The sequence below is a fragment of the Sylvia atricapilla genome, chromosome 5, assembly GCF_009819655.1.
Source record: "Sylvia atricapilla isolate bSylAtr1 chromosome 5, bSylAtr1.pri, whole genome shotgun sequence".
NCBI classification, from domain to species: domain Eukaryota; kingdom Metazoa; phylum Chordata; class Aves; order Passeriformes; family Sylviidae; genus Sylvia; species Sylvia atricapilla.
Window position 1 is genome coordinate 32568220 of NC_089144.1, and position 19358 is coordinate 32587577.

Here is a 19358-nt window from a genome sequence, read left to right on the forward strand (position 1 = left end):
TTGAGCCGCCGGTGCTTCCAGACCCTCGAGTTTCCTCGCCTAGCGTTTTCCCTCTGCCAGTGTCTTGGGTGGAACAGAGACTGGGAAAGTAGCGACATGGCAGTGGGGTGTGGGTCTTTTGGTGCGCATCCTTCTGGGTGCTGTCGGGGAAAATGCTGCATAATATAAAAATTGTAATAAATCCAGGGATGCATGCGAACCTGAAACACGCCATGTAAAAAGCTATGCAAGACCTGTACTCTGCTTTCTGAAACGATGCTGGTGGGCTCTTTACATAGGTAGGGTGTTCCCTCCTTGATGCTGCCCACAGTCTGCAACGTGCAGAGATGGAGCATGTCCTCATGTCCGTGGGCTTCAGGAACAGCCTTCCTGCTCCACGCAGGCGAGGGCTGGGAACCTTCTATATGAGGCGTCTGGAACAGGGTGGGAGGGACCACTCCTCAGTCGTTGAAAGATTTATTGACTTTGTGTACTTGCACAATACATTTTCCTCTCACTTCATCCTGTGACATCAGTTTTTCAAGGCAATGCTCGTAGTTTTGTTGGGGTTTTTCCTCATAAGAGGTAGTTTTTGAGGTTTTTTTCTTCCTGAGCTTAACTTTTTGTGAAAAATATCTGTCACTATTGGGAGTCTTTTTGTGTCCAGGAAAGGATCTATGCTTAAAATAAGACGTGTGCCAGACAGGTGGGCAGTGAAGGGTCTGAGCTGGCAGGTAAGCCACACTTCAGGTGTCTGTCTGACATGGGCAGGGCCAAGGCAGCTCTCACATAGCTGGTGTATTCACTGCCATTGAGCCCTTGAAGCGTTGGCGCTTTAGCCTCTCTGTGGACATGGTGCAGATTTGTCTTGGTCAGTGAGCATAAAAAATGTTTGAGATCTTAAGCTCATTGCACAGTGTGCACTGTTCTTCGTCTCCTAACTTGATTGATAAAGGCTCAGCCTTTATTATCTGCAGCCAGTTGCTATATGTGCCAGTCTTTTCTTTTGAATAATGAAGAAAAAATGCCATGCCCTTCGGCTATGTATATTGTATCATTTCAAAAGACACCAAAGATTAAGGCATGCAGTACTGTTGATAACCTGACTCTCCTTTGGTGTCATGGTTGCCCATCATAATTGCAGGGGGAGGTGGCATTTGTAAATATACCTTAATAGGAATTTTAACTTGCTTTGCTTCTTTGTGGTGGTCTGGGGTGTGTGCAGTCTGGTCCCACCCAACTGTCTTGTTTTTATTGTTGATTAGCAGCTGTTTGAAAATGTATGCTGGGCTAGCAATTGTAATCAAAGATGTTTTTTTCTTTAACCAGCATCACTACGATTGTATTTCAGGTGGCAAGAATTGTCTGTGCTAAGATATAAAATTCTGCTTGACACTAGCTCAGTGATACTACAAAAAAGCAGTAATGGCATTGTGTGATACCTTGAAAATCTTTTTGATGTTGAGGATTCAAGGCCTAAGGAATCAGCCCTAATTAGCCAGCAAGGTAACTTTAAGGGAATGTAAATTCAGGAAAGTCAGATCCCTATATACTGCCTGGGATTTCTTACATTAGGTTAGGAGAAAGGGTGTGGCCAAATTGCTTTTGCTGCCTGTGATTTCTGGTGTTTGCAATGGCTAGCTGATTTCTCACTGCTGATGTGTTTAGTTGCTGAAGGATGTGGACAACTGGGCAGCAGACTGGCCATTTGAGGGCCTCTGGACAGGCGTGTGCACAGGAGTGCAGCAGCACGTATCTCCTGTACCTTGCTGTGAGATTGCATTGAGCCCAGCTTGCTGAGCATCTGCGTTAGTGCTTCAGAAACCACGCCACTGATGTGTGCACTTGTAAATCCTGCCTTAAGATGTCTGAATATTAATACTGGAGGAAGAGGGGCCTGCAGCGTACATGCCCTGTAGGGTGTGTATATGGTGCCAGATTTGGAAATGAGGATTTGATAGTGCCATTCTTCACATAGCTATTCTGGTCTTAACTCCTCAAATAGGAAGCAGTAACAGATGTAAATTGTCCTGCCTGGTTCCTGGGTGGTGTAAACTGACATCTTCTCCTTGGAATTTTTGCAGTTTCACTAGTTTGGCTATTGCTTTAGTAGAGGTCATACAGGAACAGCAGAAAGTCTGTAAATGTTGCCTGTTTGTCAAGCTGAAGTAAACAAGGTATTTCTGACTTGTTGTGCAGAGCATTTTCTTGCACCTTTTTTTGCTACATCCTTGTTCTTTATCTACCTTCTGTCAAGAACTGTTGCAATTGAATCAATAAGGTAAGTGTGTTTACTTCTCTGCACATTGTATAGAAAGCAGAAGAATATTTCTTAAGGGTGTTTTAATAATGAAGTTAGATCTGTCTAGCTGGATACCTTTACCTGTTGTTTTGGGGAATGTAAGAATATTATGATGTCATGGGTACCTGACTTTATAGACATGAAGGCACCTGGAAAGTAACAGAACTAATAAAATCTTCCTGGTCATCCACAGTATCAGTTGTATCTGTGTTTTTCTGAAGAATGTGGTAATTATATTTGCACTCTGAAGTCATTAGGGGTAGTTTTACCAACCTTGCAGTGGGGCGGCGGGTGTACAACTAGAGCTAGAAAGTGAAAGGAATACTCTTTAGATGAGCAACAGACTGGTGGTATAGTTAAGTATTACCTTTCTGCTGTATGACTGTATTAGATTTATAGATGGCATGCTTTAACTCAAGGCACAGTTGACTGTAGTAGCCTATCTTACTTTTTATATTCTGAGGACAGGCTGCTCCTTGGTACTGCTGATAATGTCAAGTAGTGTCTATTGATAAAGTTACTGTGCAGTTCACAGTAGGGAAGAAATACTAGAGCATCCTCTAATGTCTGTGAGTGGGTGTCTTGAGTATGGTAAAGAGTAAGCTGGTGAGATCTTGAATACCTGGCTCCCTTTGGAAATTTATCCTTCTGAAAAATAAATCTCTCGTACTAGCAAGAGGATTAAGGATATACTGCTCCGGAGCTTTTCAATCATTCATGTTAAACTGGCACGTTTGCCTTCTTAGGACTTGTAACTGGCCTTCCGTGCACAGGAGAAATGTGCTTTGAGTAGGTAAGCATTGTATTGACTAATTATCGGGCGCGTCTTTTCCAAGAGATCCTCTGTGTGGTGTGTAAAACTGTTGCGAATTATTGGAGTGTAAGTCTCAGCCTTCTTATGCAACTGCATCTCCAACTGAAAAGGGCTGAGGGAAGAGCTGCTTAGATCCCTCCTTTTAGCACCTTCATTTTTCGGTTGGAAATGACCTAGTGGAAACGGAAGCCCAAAAGCAGTTTGCAGAGGAAGATGCTTCCCCAAGATCAATATTTGTGTGACCTTCTTCAGAACAAAATACTCCTATTTTTCATCAGAAAGAACTTGGTAGCAGTCTGTATTACGTTGCCTAACTAATTTTTATGGAAAATGAAAATTCTGAATTGTGTAACTGAATTTCAACTTCCCATTAAAACAACAACTGAAGCCTGTCTGAGGAAAGGCTGAGTTCTGAAGTACAAATCAGGCTGTTGTTTCAGTAAACTGATAGCTATTTTGAATAAAGTCTTTGTAATGAAACGTTTGGTACCTTGGATGATGCCAGAATTCTTGAGGTTTATTTAAAAAAAAGTGTGATGAGTAGATGCCAGTTTTCAAAGTTCAAGTTTATCAAGTGTGGTTTAGCAGAAATTTTTCTGGTCAAAGAACTTGACCACATGCGCAGCTTTGTCTGATACAGAGAGGATATTGTTCTCCGTGCTATTTTCTAGTTGGAGTTATGTTGTGTAATAAAGTTTCGTATCTTTTCCCCTACCATTTTCTCCCAGCTCTCTGATCCTTTCTGAGTGCAAACTCCAGTTGTCCAGGTGGATGTTAGTGAGTTCGTAGTTGCCTATGCAGCTGAAAAGGGGTATTTGCAGATTCACACAGTTCAGTTATAAACTGAAGAGTTTTTTGGTTGGTTTTGGGTTGATTGGTTTTGAGTTTTGTCTTGTTCTGGTGGTTTTTTTTGTTAACCAACATATTCAGTACTCTTAATCTTCCACAGCTTTCTTGGAATAAAAACTAAGGAACTTGATTTATCACTATGCTGTGTATCAAAGTATTTGTGGCATGGGGGAGCCCTGCAAAATGCCTGCTTCCCTAAGGTCATTACTGAAGAACTTCAGAGGTTTTGGCTTCTTAATCTTTCTATATAATTAAAGGGAAAAATACCTTTTCTTCATGCCTTTTTGAAAATATGAATGAGAGTCAGGAAAGTACTTTTTTTTTTTCCTGGTTTGAGCACACACTGTAGCTGCTGTGTTCGTGCACCACAGTGAAGCTACATTTATTATTTTACTTGAATTTAAAGATGAATAAAGTCTTGATTACTAAAGCACACATGAAAAAGTAGGTGAATGGATTGTCTGAGCAGCGTTTCTTTCTGGCAGTATGGCAATCATAATGCATATTTAATGCATATGTTTTGTAGATACACATTTTCTTAGTCTCTAACATAAAGTTCTAACTTGCCTCTGAAGCAATTTGGAAACTTTTTATGATCACTTCTTTGGGGCTTTTTTTTTCTTTTCCAAGCATACTTTCTATGGAGTTGTGCTGTTGCAGAGCAATTCTCTGAATCATGCTAAGGTCATTTAATTTCCTGCCATTATCTTTTATTGGTCATTTTTTTATGAACTGAAGTTCTAGTTGCTAATAAAATTAAACATAGCTTTGAAGTAGCTTCAGTAAGACAGAATGGGATCCAAATCTCTTTCAATTTTCTGCTTCAGACTTTGCTTGTGTTAGGTTTTGCCTTTTGTGAAAGCTGGCCTCCTTGTCAGTCAGAGGTGATAGATGGTAGTGCTGGAAAAAAGTGGGTCAGTGCTGTTGAGATTGGATAAGAAATCCCCTCCTGACCATTACACAGCCTGTTAGAAATCACTGACCATGACTTGACAGTGCAGCATGTCAGATCTCTGCTTTGGACAGGGATGGACATGAGGGAGAGCACAAATGGAGCCAGGCAGGTGTCAGTGCAAGCTCCTGTGGTATTTGTTCTTCCCTTTACTTTTTTTTTTCCCAACCCTTCCTACATTTACCTGTCATGCTATCCCACATCTAACCTTTCTAGTCTCCCTAGTGGAAATTGCTGCTACCTTAACTTGTATTAATCCCTATTAGAGTCTAATCTACTCTTACTGCTCAGCTTTCACAGGGCAAAATAGGCTTTGGAGTGTGGGGGTTTGTTTGTGTGTGAGCGATTAGGCTAAATGTGTAGCAGGGCTGTCTGTGCTTGGGGTGCTGCCACTTTTGCTTCCTGCAGGTTTTTGTCTTACGGCACCATTTCCTCTGTGAGTGACTTCTCCCACCTTGTCATGTATGGGCCTGACCCTTCCAGGGATCTGCCCTGTCCTCTCTGCTGTGAGCTGTCTGGCAGGATGTGATCGAGGGCTGGCCATCTCTGAGGCAAGGCTGGCTGACCTTCCACTGTGCTGGTCAGTCTGGGAGCTGTGAGTCATGAATGGCCTCTTGTTCCTGAAGTTATTTCATCTTTTCTTTCCCTGCTTTTTGTCTCTTGGGCACTGTGCCACACACCCTGAGGTCCAAGAGATTGTGGGGGTATGTGTGTAGATGCATACATATGGATGTGGAAGAAGAGCAACAGCTGAAAATCGGAGGCAGTGGTTGAAGGTACAGTGACTGGCTTATGATAGCAATCATAACGGGCTTATGTAGCAATCACTGCTTATGTACCAATAACAAGGATGAGGCTGGTGGGCTGTGCAGTAGCAGATACTTGGGACGAAGCACAGAGGCCATTGCTGAGAGCGTGGGTCCAGGTCCATCTCTTGGGTAAGAGACAGCTGTCTGCACAGGAAGACTGCTTGCTGTGTATCTTTTACATTATCAAGGCTGTATCTGGCACTAAAACTAAAGGAGTTGGTTATCACTACTTTTCCCATTGTTTCCAAGACTTAAATAACTGCAGGCTGTTCTGGCAGTTTGTGTGGTGGCTTGGTCCTGTGGGAGTGCTCTAAGACAAACAATTCACTTTGATCTGTTGTAATGGAGCCATAATCCTGAGGCACTACTTCCTCTGGAATCTACTGTTTTCTGCAGCTTGTGGAAGTCATCTTCTGGTAGACATTGAAGTGTATCACAAGTGTTACAGCCACCTGGTAGGCTAAAGGTGTTTTACCCATGCTCTTCCCACTAATCCATCTCGTCCAGGCAAAGCATTCATATTCTCAAAGCCATTTTCAGTTAATTTCAGTTTTGTAACTGATCAAGGAAGATCTCTTTAAGAATCCCTTCCTTCTCATTTTTTTTCCTGTGTCACTGTTTCTCAGGCATATCCCTGTATGAATTGCAAGATGCAATATACAGTGTTGCATGGTACAACCCACTGGAAATTTGAATTTTACCTGGAGGTGACTGATAAATCCTGAGCTTGAGATATAATGTCATTATGAAAAATGAAGAGCATTTTGGAAATAACCCCAAGCAAATCTGATGTTCTGTTTCCAAGAACTGGCTTGTTATGTGGGCATTGTCATGACTTCATGTTATTCTCCTGTCTTCTCTGGAGGGTGTAAATGCTTGGTTTAGTTCACAGTTGGCACAATAAAATAATCCCAGCTTTAGACATCTGTTAATAGGGCAGGTGTTGCAGGTTGGAAGGGAAAACTCACTAAATGCTCCAAGAAAATGTTGTGGAGAAAGTGTGTGCGTTATGATTTGGCTCTTCTGTTATCATATCTATGAAATAAAGATGGTCATATTTACTCCAGATTCTGTCCAGGGCAGGATAGTGCAGTTGATCTGTCTTTAATGAAGTCTCTCCTAAGGTTTGTGCGTTCTTGATCTGTGTTTACATTGATCATAAGATCTAAGGAGTTGCTTTTAGTTAAGGTGATGAGAAGGGAAAAATACTACTTCTTTGTCTATTTTTCTCAAAAAAGATTCAGTAGAACTTGCTTAGAAATGTGATCATGGATTCAGCAGTTAGACTATTCCTGTTAACTTTGTTATGCTATCTATTACTGACCAATAAAACATGCTTTAGTTTCGGTTGCAAACTCTTGAGACTTTCCTTTATAGATGCAGAAATGCTGACAAGCAGGCAAGGGAGCTGAATTAGCATATTAACCAAAACATTCACGAAATAAGCTAGACTTAAGTGAGTTTTTTATTGTAAAATAGAAGTTACAAAAACTATAATTAGAACACTTATGGTGCAGTATTTCTTGTTAGCTATATTGGGAATAAAAAGCAAATGCAGCTGGCTTACCAGATGATGACTTCCAGGAAGTAATGATTGTAACCCTTTACATAATTAGCTGTTGTGGGAAACAAAACTGACTAGAGATTCATGTAAACTATGCAGACTCCTTAACTGACTCAGTGCTTACTCATCTGAATTACTCTGCATGTAAAATCTGCTAGTAGTTTGTTGGTGCTGTCTTTTGTAGGGAGTCTTTGAGATGCTGCTTGTTTCTTCCAGGGTGTCACAAATGGAGTGGTGCACACTTTTGGCTTTGCTCTGTGTGGAAAACTAAATAAGGAGACAAGCTGATCTCCTTTCACTTTGCAGTGTACATCCTTTCTTACGGAAAAAAGAGAGCGGTCTCTACTGTTTTAGCCAGTTCCAGAGTATCTGCTTCCTGAAAATCAGAGGAATCTGTTCGTGTTTACAAAGTACAGAGTACACCAGAACTCTAATAAGATTCAGTGATGGCTCTTGTATGACTCTTCTTTCTGTCCCTTTTGAGACAACCTGTCTCTTTTGAAACCTTGCTGTTCTCTGCTTTTCCCCTCTGATTCTTTTTTAAGCGGAGAGAGGATAAACAATCTAAAGCATCAGGTCAGAGGCAAAATAAAGTGTTCATTCAGTACCAAGATGAGCAGGCATCTCAACTGAAACTTTTTAACTCAACAATTAAGTTACTGTTTTACACAATAATGGAGAAATTGAAATAATTATAAGTTGCTTAATTGAATTTTTGAAATATAGACCAGGATGATCTGTTACTCTGCTTGTTCTGCTAAAACCAAGAAAAACAACCCCAAAAAGACTTTCTTCTTTTGTCATATATTTCAACACTGGTCTCTGTGACTAATTGCTGTGACTAAGTTACTAGGCAAAAGTTACTTTTATTTCTTTGACAGTGTTTATGCAGGCATTCAGAGGCAGGCTAAAAAGAAAAAAGTTCTTAACCTTTATCATAAGATTCTTACTACACCGAAGTTGCTATAACTGGTTAGACAGCACAGCAAGCTCTACCTCTTGCAAATCATTTGCTGATGAGTAGAAATGAAAGTGTATGCGTTCTTATCCATAAGTGCCTTGTGTATTTTGAAAATTGATGTCTGCATTCTTGGCTTAAATAATACTAGTTCCTTGAGGAGCCAGCTATGTAGCAGAAAGCTAGCTTTTGTGTGTGCTGTGCATATGGATAACTGGTGTGTTTAAGAACTTGACAACTGCGCTGTGCTTGCTGCCTGGCAGACTACTTGAGGTTCAAGACCAATGTAATAGGGTTGTTTGTCCTATGTACCTTTTTTTGGGAGCTGTCTTCATTTGTGCCCTCCTAATTTCCAATTAACAGTGCATAAAATTAGTGAGATTCCTAATGTAATGACAGAAAATAGAATCAAAGTGTTCATCTGCTCAGATACTTTAGCATTAAAATCACAACCATGTGCAGAGTGGGAGAAGGTTCCCCTCTGCAGAAGAGATGAGGCAGCCCAGTGCAGGTAGCAGGTCTCCACCTGCAAGGTGCTCCTCTCCTCCCAGGGTGCTGTGGAGGAGCCTGGTGGCAGTGAGCGCCATCGCAGAGCATGCCCGGCATCACTTCTTCCCCAGCAGCCTGTGATGAGCAGTCTCTGCAGCCGAGCTCATCGGATTATGGTGGACCGTATTGTAATCCCTTAATTGCCAGCCACTTCTGATGCCATGATATTGTAGTTGTGGGTCAAATCCTGTGCTTCTTAAGCAGTATTCCCACTTTACCTGTGGGATGGTGCAGTAGACGATGCCTTGTGAACATGATCGTGTGGCCTTAATGGGAAAAAAGCCTCACCTCACTACTCCTAGAGTAAAGATTTTCTTCCTTTAATCTAATCTAAAGCTACTTTCTTTCAATTCAAAGCCATTACCCCTTCTCCTATGACTACATGCCTTTGTAAAAATTCCTGTCCAGCTCTCATAGTCCGTTTAGGTACTGGAAGTCTACTCTGCGATCTCCCCTGAGCCTTCTCTTCTTCAGGTTGAACAGCACCAACTCTCTCAGCCTGTCCTCATAGGAGAGATGCTCCAGACCTCTGATCATATTCATAGCCCTCCTATGGATTTGCTCCAGCAGGTCTCCACCCTTATGTTGCCCCTCTCTGAGTGGGATGCCTCCCTCTGCAGGATGCAGAGTAGAGGGGAAAAATCACCTCCATTGGCCCACTGGCCATGTTTCCTTTGATGGAACCCAGGGTGTGTTTGGTGTTCTGGGCTGCAAACACACATTGCCAGATCATGTTGGACTTCTTGCCAGCCATCATGCCCAAGTCCTCAGTGCTGCTTTCAATCTGTTATCTGCTCAGCCTGTATTTGTTCTTGGGAGTATCCTGACCTACATGCAGGACCTTACACTTGGCCTTGTTGAACTTCATGAGTTTTACAGGGGCCCGCCTCTCAAGCCAATCTAGGTGCCTCTAAATGCCATCGCTGCTTTCAGCATGTTAAGCACACCATACAGCTTGGTGTCATTCGTGAACTTGCTGAAAGTGCATTCAATCCCATTGTCTGTGTCACCAATAAAGATGTCAAAAAGCCCTGGTCCCAATACAGTCCCCTGAGGAACACCACTCAACACCACTGGTTTCCATTTAGATGTCAAGCTGTTGACCACAACTCTTTGAGCGAAACTATCCAGCCTTATTGACCAAGTGGTCCGTCTGTCTAACTCATATGGCTCCAGGTTAGAGACAAGGACGTCGTGTGGGGTAGTTTCAAGTGCTCTGCACAAGTCAAGGTACGTGACATGTTGCTATCCCCTAATCCACTAGGGCTGTAACCTGTATTGCAGAAGACCACCAAGTTTCTAAAGCACAGTTTGCCCTTATAAAGTCATGCTCGCCAGTCACAGTATTTTCCACCTCCATTAGTGTAACTTCCAGGAGGATCTGCTGCATGGTCTGGCTAAGGACTGAGGAGGGACTCACACATCTGGGAAACCTTTCTGGACAACGTTGCGCAGGAAGAACTGTCTTTTGCATATCTAAAGGGAAAAAAATCAATGAAAGTAAGAGCCAAAGTGTAATTACTTCAATATATATTCCCTGACAAGCAAACTGTGGGCTTGCTGGTGAGAGGGATATGGGTGTTCAGAGGATCTGTTCAATGAGGTTGCATGCACATGCTTGGATAGTGGCCTGCTTGGGAGTTCAGTATAGCTCTGTGTTGTTCCTGGTGGTGCCAGTATGGCCTCTGTAATAGGGGGGGTGCGAGGGGCAGACTGGGGTCTCTGCTGAGGCCTAAGAGGGCAGACTTTCAGGCTACAGTAACAGTTTTCAGTCTTCCATGAGGGCTCAGAGAGGCTTAGGGTGTAAAATATCCCATGGGATTAAATTAAAAGAACTCTAGCTCTTGTGTTTGTCTTTCAGATGCCATGTATGGTTCTGCTTTGGTTGCTGCCTCACTTCTGAGGTGTTAGTATGTTTAGTGGCTGCAGATACTGGCCTACACGTTTATTATACTACTAAACTGTACTATAGTTTGAAATGCAGCATCACTAATACTTATAGACCAGAAACTGCCTTGCCTCCAGCTGGCAAAGTGCCATGATGATATCATCTGAGTTGCCTCCAGAGTAGACCTAAAAATGTTGCTTTTTCTGCTGAGCCATGTGAGAATATGTACGAAATTGTGGCATCAGGAATCTGATCAGTGTGTCCTTCTTAGGGATCAGAGCATTTGCGTGGGGAGTTCAGTTCCGTATTTTGCTACCTTTATCTTACTCAAGATTGAATCTTGAGTGCAGATCTCCCACCTTGCAAATTATTCCTCTGAGAACTAAGGAACTTAGTATTCTTGGACAAGTCTCCCTGGTTTCTTGTTGAAGCTCTCAAGCTCTTTCCCAGACTTAATGAATATTTAATTATTTACAGGGTGATTATGAATCCATTGCCTGGTAGTTAGAGCAGGCCCCAGAGAGATAGGGCTCTCCATGAATTCCAGCAAGAGTGTGTTCCTGCTCTGCTTTTTTTAAAGGAATGGAAAAGGAGGAGGACTGTAGGATTGAGATAATTACGTGACCATTGTAAATTATGAATACTTACTTTATTAATCTGGAGGGAGGAGTGTTCAGAGGATACCTTATTTATCACAGTATACAGAAAAAACCCACAGCTGTTTCATTTGTAATAATTTTTAATCTTAAAGCCCTTTCAGGATTTGCACCAATTTATGGCACACTCTAGTTTTGCAGATAATCTGTGAAAGAAATGTTTGCTCCGAGTTATTTTAAAGGTTCACAGATGAATGTCTGTTTGCTTGAACCTTTGCTTCAATGACTCTTCCTGCAGCACTGCCTCCATACAACATAGTCGGTCCTCTGTCCCATGGCAGTTCTGGTCCCCAGGTGCCTGAGTTGCAGAAACAGCTTTTCTTTTTGCAGCCACCAGAAACTTACTCAGCAAATATTCCTGGCTTATTTAATATCTGTGAAGAGTAGAGTTTGGGTTTTTTTTTGAGGGCAGAAAAATTACTTCAACTGATGTTTAAGGAGGAAAGAAGGGCAGTTGGTCTGCAAATATTACCAAGGCAAACTTGCAGTTTTTAGTCAAATAACAGTGAATGTTTTGGGGTTTAGTGTCTAGAGGTGAATGATTACTATGCATTAATATATCTGTAAGGAGGAAAAATGAAGAACTCTTTATCAGTCATGCCAGTTATTTCATTTGCAGAACTGTTTTGTAGGGCAGCAGACAGTCCTACAAGAAGCCAAGATACTTGTTACTGATTTGGGGCTTTACTTTGGTGTATTAATGGAGTTGTTCTTTACTTCTACTGCTGCAGCTATATGTGGTGAGGTCAGGTTGTTTGAACAGCTGTATGCGAAGTGCCATTGCTGAGAATCAGGCAAGAAGATGAAAATGTCTGAGTTCTTTTCCACTTAATTTGAGAGTGGATTCAAGACGACCCTCCAGGTATGCTTCTGAACTTGTGCACTGATGTGTTTTGCATTGGAAAGGACAATTTGTTCTTAGTTCTGGTTTGCACTCCATTCGGTTATCTGATAATTTATGTAACTATGTGATAATTTTTTTATAATTGTAATTGACTGCTGGGTTAAATGAATAGCTAATGCATCATGAATCATTAGCAGTTCCTACTGAATAAGAGTATGCTTATAAGTGTATTGAAGATGCTGTAAATAAGGAGACAGGATACATGCAAAGACTTATTTTAAATTTCCCTATTATTTAGGGAAATTTTAGTTCCCTAACTATTTATATGTAATCTGTTGGTTTTTTATTGTAATATCTGAATTGAAAAGCACATACTGTTGACATTATGTGGCTTCGGTTTTGCTTAGCATTGTTTGTGTTAGGATATTTGAAAATCAATTTAATTGCTTTTTTTGCTTCCATCTCTGTAATTACTTTTTTTGTCAGTATGTAAAGTATCAGTAGTGTGGGAGATCATGGGATTAGCTGTGATCACTGAAAACTCCATCTTACCTGTAGGTCTGTAGCAAGATGCTCTGGAAAAGAGCTTGGGTTGTAACTTAAACTATGTAACTTAAACCCTGCAGTGGGGATTCAGACCTGTTACTGGGATCATACAGGCCATTATTCCTATTACAGTGTGCTTCTAACTTTGGAATTACCCCTTTCTCATCTGAAGAGTCTGATTTTGGGAAGACATACCTCTTGTATAGCTCTTGTGCAAACAAACCTGACATAGTGGGGAAAAAAAAAAAGCTTTTGGCCTCTCCTGTGTCAGGGCCAAGACTGCTCTAACTTAAGCAAGGGGACTTAATTTAAAGTGAGGAGACATCTTAATTCCAGGTGACAGAATGGACTGACAAGAGTCTCCTTAAGTGTAGTAAAGGTAGCTGTACTTGAAACAAAAATGGAGTACCAAGTTCCTTGTTCACAACAGTGAATGAGTATTGATGAAACTGGTGTTTCTCTTTGGGAATTTATTTTTCCTATGATGAATAAGATTTTTGCCCAGGTCTGGTATTTAGATGGTTTCCTAAGCAATAAGGTGAGCTTTGCTGAAGCAGTGGCACATGTGGATGGGGATGGGGATGGGGATGGGGCTGGTAGGTGCTGAGGAAACTTCTCAGTTGTATAAAGGCATGTTGGGGCTCTCTAATGTGCCTTGGCTACAGGAAAACTTTAAAATGCACTGCAGTAAAATTTTAGTCAGTTAATGGAATAGGCTTTGAATGCATTCAGTGCACTGAATAGCTGCTAACTAATGCAGGGTTGGAGGGATGAATGAAGTGGTACTGCTTTTACAAGCAGAATGGTTGCTATGTGTCCTGTTACGACAGCCTTGCTTACTTCACACACATAAATTTGTTGACCTCACTAGAGCTCTTAACCTTCCTAGGGCTACTAATCTCCATAATGTCTGAAGAATTTGGCTTAATTTTAGCATGGGAATGTGCCATACAAAAGAATCCAACTATGAGTCATCATTTTTGAAGTAGGACATTCAGACCCAGACCCACAGTCAGTGTTTCTGGCTGATACTTGCCTGAGAACTTGCAGGATCTGATCCATGCTTTTGGAATCCTGACTTCTTAAGTGTAGGAAAGACTGTTCTGAAACAAAGGAAATGTAATGCAGAATATACTGAAACAAAGCAAGAACTGTCACTTGAATCAGTTCATAAAATAAAATTTAGCATAGGTTGTAGGTGGGATTATACATACATTACAGAATGTTTCAGTAGTACTCAAGGTGCCTTGTGAAAACCATAGCAGTGATGTTTTCAAGTTACTGTTACTTCCCTTTTTGCAAATAGCTTAACTAAATCATAGCACAATAAAATAAAGTCACTTCTAAAATTTACTGGAGGCACTGAATTGCAGAGGTAATGGAGAGTGATGTGAATGTCACTTTCATGTCTGCATTATAAAATGCAAAAGCACAAATGTAGTAACCAAAAGGCTCTTTTTGATGTTTTAATCTTTTAAACCTTTGAAATGGTGGTGTGCTTGAAAGGGCTTCTAAATCCATTGGTTAGTCTGCGCTGTCTCATATTGTGTTCACAATCATAGCAGATAAAGGAAGAGTGATCAGAAAGCTTAATGCAGTCAGAGCGTCACGACCTGTTATGTAAAGCAACATTTGGCAGGGCCTTCCCAGCTGCTGTAAATGAATGTTAACAGCATTTTATCATCTGCTTTCACTGTCTTTATTACATAATCTGAATCTTTATGACTCTATTAATATGTTTAGCATTGAAATTGCAATATTGAAGGAATGAAGGTTCCATAGACTATTGAAGAACAAGAATGATTTTTTTCCTCATAAACAAAAGTTGTGTTAATATTAAAAAGTTTTGACTTTATATTTCATATAAGTTTACTGAATTGCTTTACAGGTATATATTATTTATTCCCTAAATTATGCATTTCTCTAAATATTGTCATAAGAAAAGTATCTTGATGACAGAATTGCACTGCTGAACATGAAGCGTCTGTGTGTATATAAAATACAGATCACTAACCAGAAAGTGATGACTTTTGTTACTTGTAATGCAAGTCCTTGAATCCTTTGTGATGATACTCTGTGGCCTTGAACAAACACAGCCAACCTAGACCAGGTCCAGGCTATCAGAACCACCTCCATCAGAGAGCCGCTCTGGGTAGGATTCTGGGGCAAGCTGTGGGCCTGGTTATTACTACAAGGGTTTTGTGTGGGTGGGATTTTTTGTTGGTTGGTTGGGGATTTTTTTTTTTTTAACCAAAATCTTGCTTTCTGCTGCACTTCCTCACAAACATACATGCCCTCACTCTGTTGTGACTAGCTATACTGTTGTCTTGTGACCTGAAATGCACATCATGTAATTAGAGTGATGTGATTAACACATTACATATCTGGGGACTGGTTGCAGATTCTGTCCCACTACTGAATGCACACTTGACTATATTGTGATTGTACTTGGAATTACGTGTAGGATGGTAATATGCTTGGTCAGAAGATGAATGAGGAGCTGTAAGTCATTTCCTTTGGGAGCCTCTTGGGTTATATTATGTCCCCAAACAGAGCTGAACATCACCATTTCAGTAGTCATCTGCAAATTTCTAACCAAGATGGTGTGTTCAGCAAGTGGCTCTCACTGATAGAGTTTACAAGTGGCATTGATATTGTGGTTCTTTGCCATCCTGCAGACTAAATAGCTCAGTTAGCTGCAGGCTCCTATTTGCAGGTTGTCTACAAAAATCCAAGATGGAAAATGAAATTTTGGATCTGAGTGAAATTAAGTTCTTGGTCACTTTTATCTCTTTGAATGTAAAAACTATAGCCTGTCTGAAAGCTGCTGTCCTAAAGGTCTTCCTGCTGATTACCAGGGCTAGAGTTGAGATATGTGGGTGCTTGTGGAGGTAGGTCCCTTTTTTTTTCTCATTGGGTGTAGTGCAAATCCTGTGGTGTATTGTGATGCTATACCTAACTGACTTGCAGTGGTCTGTACTTCCACCCTCTCCACAGTTCAAACCTCATGAACTGGTACAGGAGGCAGCTGCACATGACTGTAAGTGTACAAATTCTTAAAAATTTAAAGATCAGTGGTTACGTGGTGTGGAGGTTAGAGTCAGGAAGTAAGTTTAGATTACCACGTATTTTTTTAGCAGTATTCCATCCCCAAGCAAGGTTGTTATAGTTACTGCAGAACTCCAAATGGACTCTCTTCCCTTGTGGGGATTAGAGATTTAAATATGTATTGTTCTTCTGGGCAACCATATTGAGTCAATCGAACAAGACAGTCTTTAATTAGGACAGGAGTTTCAATTGCATTCTTTCTTGCTTTGTGTAAGAAAAATTTGCATTAAGTCAGATAAATGAAACAATAGGGGGTGGTGGAAGTTTGAAAGAAGCATATCTATTTACAAAGTTAAGTGCCGAGTTTACAATAAACCAGTAGTTTTTATTTGAGAAACTCTTAAGATATGATTTGCCTTCTCCCAATCCCTGAGATTCAAGTCAAGATATTTTAAGGAGATGTTTTTCAGCTTATTCAGTGGTTTGGGGATTTTTACTGTCTTTGATTTTTCATCCAGGAGATACCCTTATTGCAGTGTAAAATGAATAGCGGTGTTTACATGGTCCTAATATGTTGCATTAGGTTGGTACGTGCATTGTAATTGCATTCTTCCTTTACTCGACTTTGTACTTACTTTGTGTGACATAAATAAAATACAGTATTTCCTTTAAACATAAAGAATGATAATGAAACTTTTCTGGTATGTTCTGGGGTCTACATTGCTTTGTGTTATTGAGGTCTTGAAGTCAGTAACCTTCTTTACAGCAAGTTGCCAGTGGGCAGTAAGTTATAAAACTGGCTCTTTTAAGGAATAATACTTAATAGCTTCAAGGGTTTCTTACTTTGTTTCTGAAATTACCTCTGGCAAAAAAAAACAAAACAAACTAAGCTCCTCTTTCCATCAGACACTGGTAAGAGGAAGCCTAGCAGGTTTGAAGCTGGCTTTCTGTTTCACTGGTTTGTTTAATGTTTACTGGCTTACTGTGTGCAATGAGGCAATGGAATAATCTGTCTTAAATTAGGTTTTTTTAAGGAAAAGCTCAAAAAGATGGTGATGGTGAATTTGGTCATCTGTCCTATGCCTGTCCTCTGCAGTTTAAATGCCAAATCCAACAATGACAAAAGACTGCTGTTGCTGGAAAACCATTGATTCTGTTTCTTGTTTGGGTAGAAGAGCTCTCAGACATGGCACAAGGTAGTCCATTTCCCTAAATACCTATCTCTTTGGGTATTTTACAGCCTTCTGCTCAGTCCTATCAGGAGAGTACTTTCCAGAGCAAAATCCATGTCCCTTTGAAGGACCTAACCAAATTTTCTAAATTCTGAAGAAAGCAGCTATTGACTTCAATGGACTTTGCGAAAGGAAGGGCAGAGCCCTTTATGTTAAATAACCAATGTGATCATCTTTCTTCAAAATTTTATTTTGTGGAATATTCTAGAAAAGTGTTCCAGTTGCACTGGGTGGGTGGTAATCTCCACTTTAAGTGCAGAACAGCATCTCAGTTGCGTAGGTGCAAAGAATACTTCATAGTAGCAGTATACTTCAAATTTACTGAAACCTCCTGCCCTTATCCTCGTCTTACATCCCCTTTAGTGCACTCTATACGAGTAATTTATTTGCCAAATAAAGCTATTGTACTCTCACCCTTGGAACAACCTCAACATAGGATTCTTTACCAGGAAGGAGAGACAGGGACATTGTGTTGCATTTATAGAATGTCCTACTAAATGGCTCTTCCTGTTGCCTGACTTGATCATGACTGGTTCTTGTTTGTCACAAGGATCAGTACAGTAATTTTATGTAAGGGAGGTATTAGTAACCTGAGAGTGGAAATTCAAAAAGGTCTTTCTTTACCCTTTAATATCAAATAGTGCCTGTTACCTCTTGTTCTTTCAATGGACATTGCTGAGAAGAGTCTGGCTCCATCTTCTCTCTTCTCATCCTCTGTCTCCCATTAAATATTTTTACTCATTGTTAAGATCACCTTGAACCTTTTCTTCTTCAGCATGAAAATTGCTCTAGTGCTTTAATCGTTTTTGTGGTTGTTTGCTGAACTCATTCTCATTACTCCATTGGACTGGGGAGCCCAGAACTGGACCGAGCAGTGCAGATGAGATCTTACTAATTTTGAGTAGAGACGATAAGTCTTCCGCTATCTGCTTGCAATGCATTCCTAGTGCAACGTAGGAGAGTGCTGGCTTTCTTTGCCACAAGGAGACATTGTGGGCTCACGTTTAACTTTGTGTTCATCAAGACTCTTTGTCAAGCTGCTTCCCAGCCTGTACTGTGTACTGGTGCTTGCAAGTGCAGAACTTTGAACTTCTCTTCGGTAAATGTTATAAGGTTCACATCCCTCCATTTTTTCAGCCTGTTGAGGTCCCCTTGAATGGAAGTTGATTCAACCATATGCTGTATCAACTTGTCAGTTTTTACAATATCAGTTTTGTATTGTTTGTAAGCCTGCTGAGGATGTCCTCTGACCAATCATCTAGGTCATTAATGAAGATGTTAAAAGAGTAGTGGCCCCAGTATCCACCCCTGGGGTATGCCGCCAATGACTGGCTGCCAGCTGGACTTCATATTGCTGACTGTAAATCTTTGAGATTGGCAGTTCAGTCAGCGTTCAGTCCACCCCGGTGTTCATCTAGCTGATACTTATATCAGTTTTTCCATGAGAATATCATAGGGGAACAGTGCTGAAGGCCTTACTAAAATCAAGATAGACAGTATTCTGTGTTCTTCTCTCCTCTGCCAAGGGAATCATCTGATTGTAGAAGGTTATCAGGTTAGTCAGTCCTGATTTTCTTTCATAATTGCATACTGACTATTTGAAATCATCTTGTTGTCCTTAACATGTTTAGAAAGTACTTCCAGAATTACTTTCTCTTACACCTTCCATGGGATCCTGGGTGAAATTTGCTGAGGTTTAGTTTCTGTATCTTTCTTCTTTTCTCTGTTGAGTATAAGAGTTGCCTTTGCTTTTCTTTCATCCTGAGGAACCTCTCCAAATAGTTATGACCTTGTGAAGATATTCCAGAATTGCCCTGTAATGGCACTAACCAGTTCTCAGCATTCATGGATGTGTTTCATCAGGTCTAGTGGACTTAGATATGTCCAATTTGTTTAAGTGTTTGCTAGACTAATTCACTTGTATCAAAAGTAAGTCATGCTTCCTCCTGACTCTCCCCTAGATTTCAGCAACCTGAGAATGCCAAGGCCAAATCTTGTCACTCAAGTCCAAAGCAAAGGTGGTACTGAATGAACATCTCTGCATTTTATCTGTCCTTAGCCACCATGTTCTCTGCTACGTTCAGCAGTGGTCCCACATTTTTCCTTCATCTTCCTTTTGTTGTTCATACACTTGCACAAGCCCTTCTGGTTGTCTTTTGTATCCCCAGCCAGATGCAGTATCAGACAGGCTTTGGCTTTCCTAATTTTCTCCTTGCATTCTTGAATAGTGTCTTTGTATTCTTCCTGGGCCACCTGTCCCTGGGGCTTCCTCTCATATGCCTCCTTCTTATGTTTGAGGTTTGTCAAGAGCTCCTTGTTCATCTCTTTAGCCTTCCTGCCAGTTTTGCTTGATGTTCTGCTCACCAGG

At 40.8% G+C, this 19358-nt stretch overlaps 1 protein-coding gene across 1 annotated transcript in view; it reads left to right on the forward strand.

Annotated features, from left to right (window-relative positions):
- The window catches only part of SRGAP1 (SLIT-ROBO Rho GTPase activating protein 1), a 144662-nt gene that overhangs the window by 1187 nt on the left and 124117 nt on the right, over window positions 1–19358 (forward strand).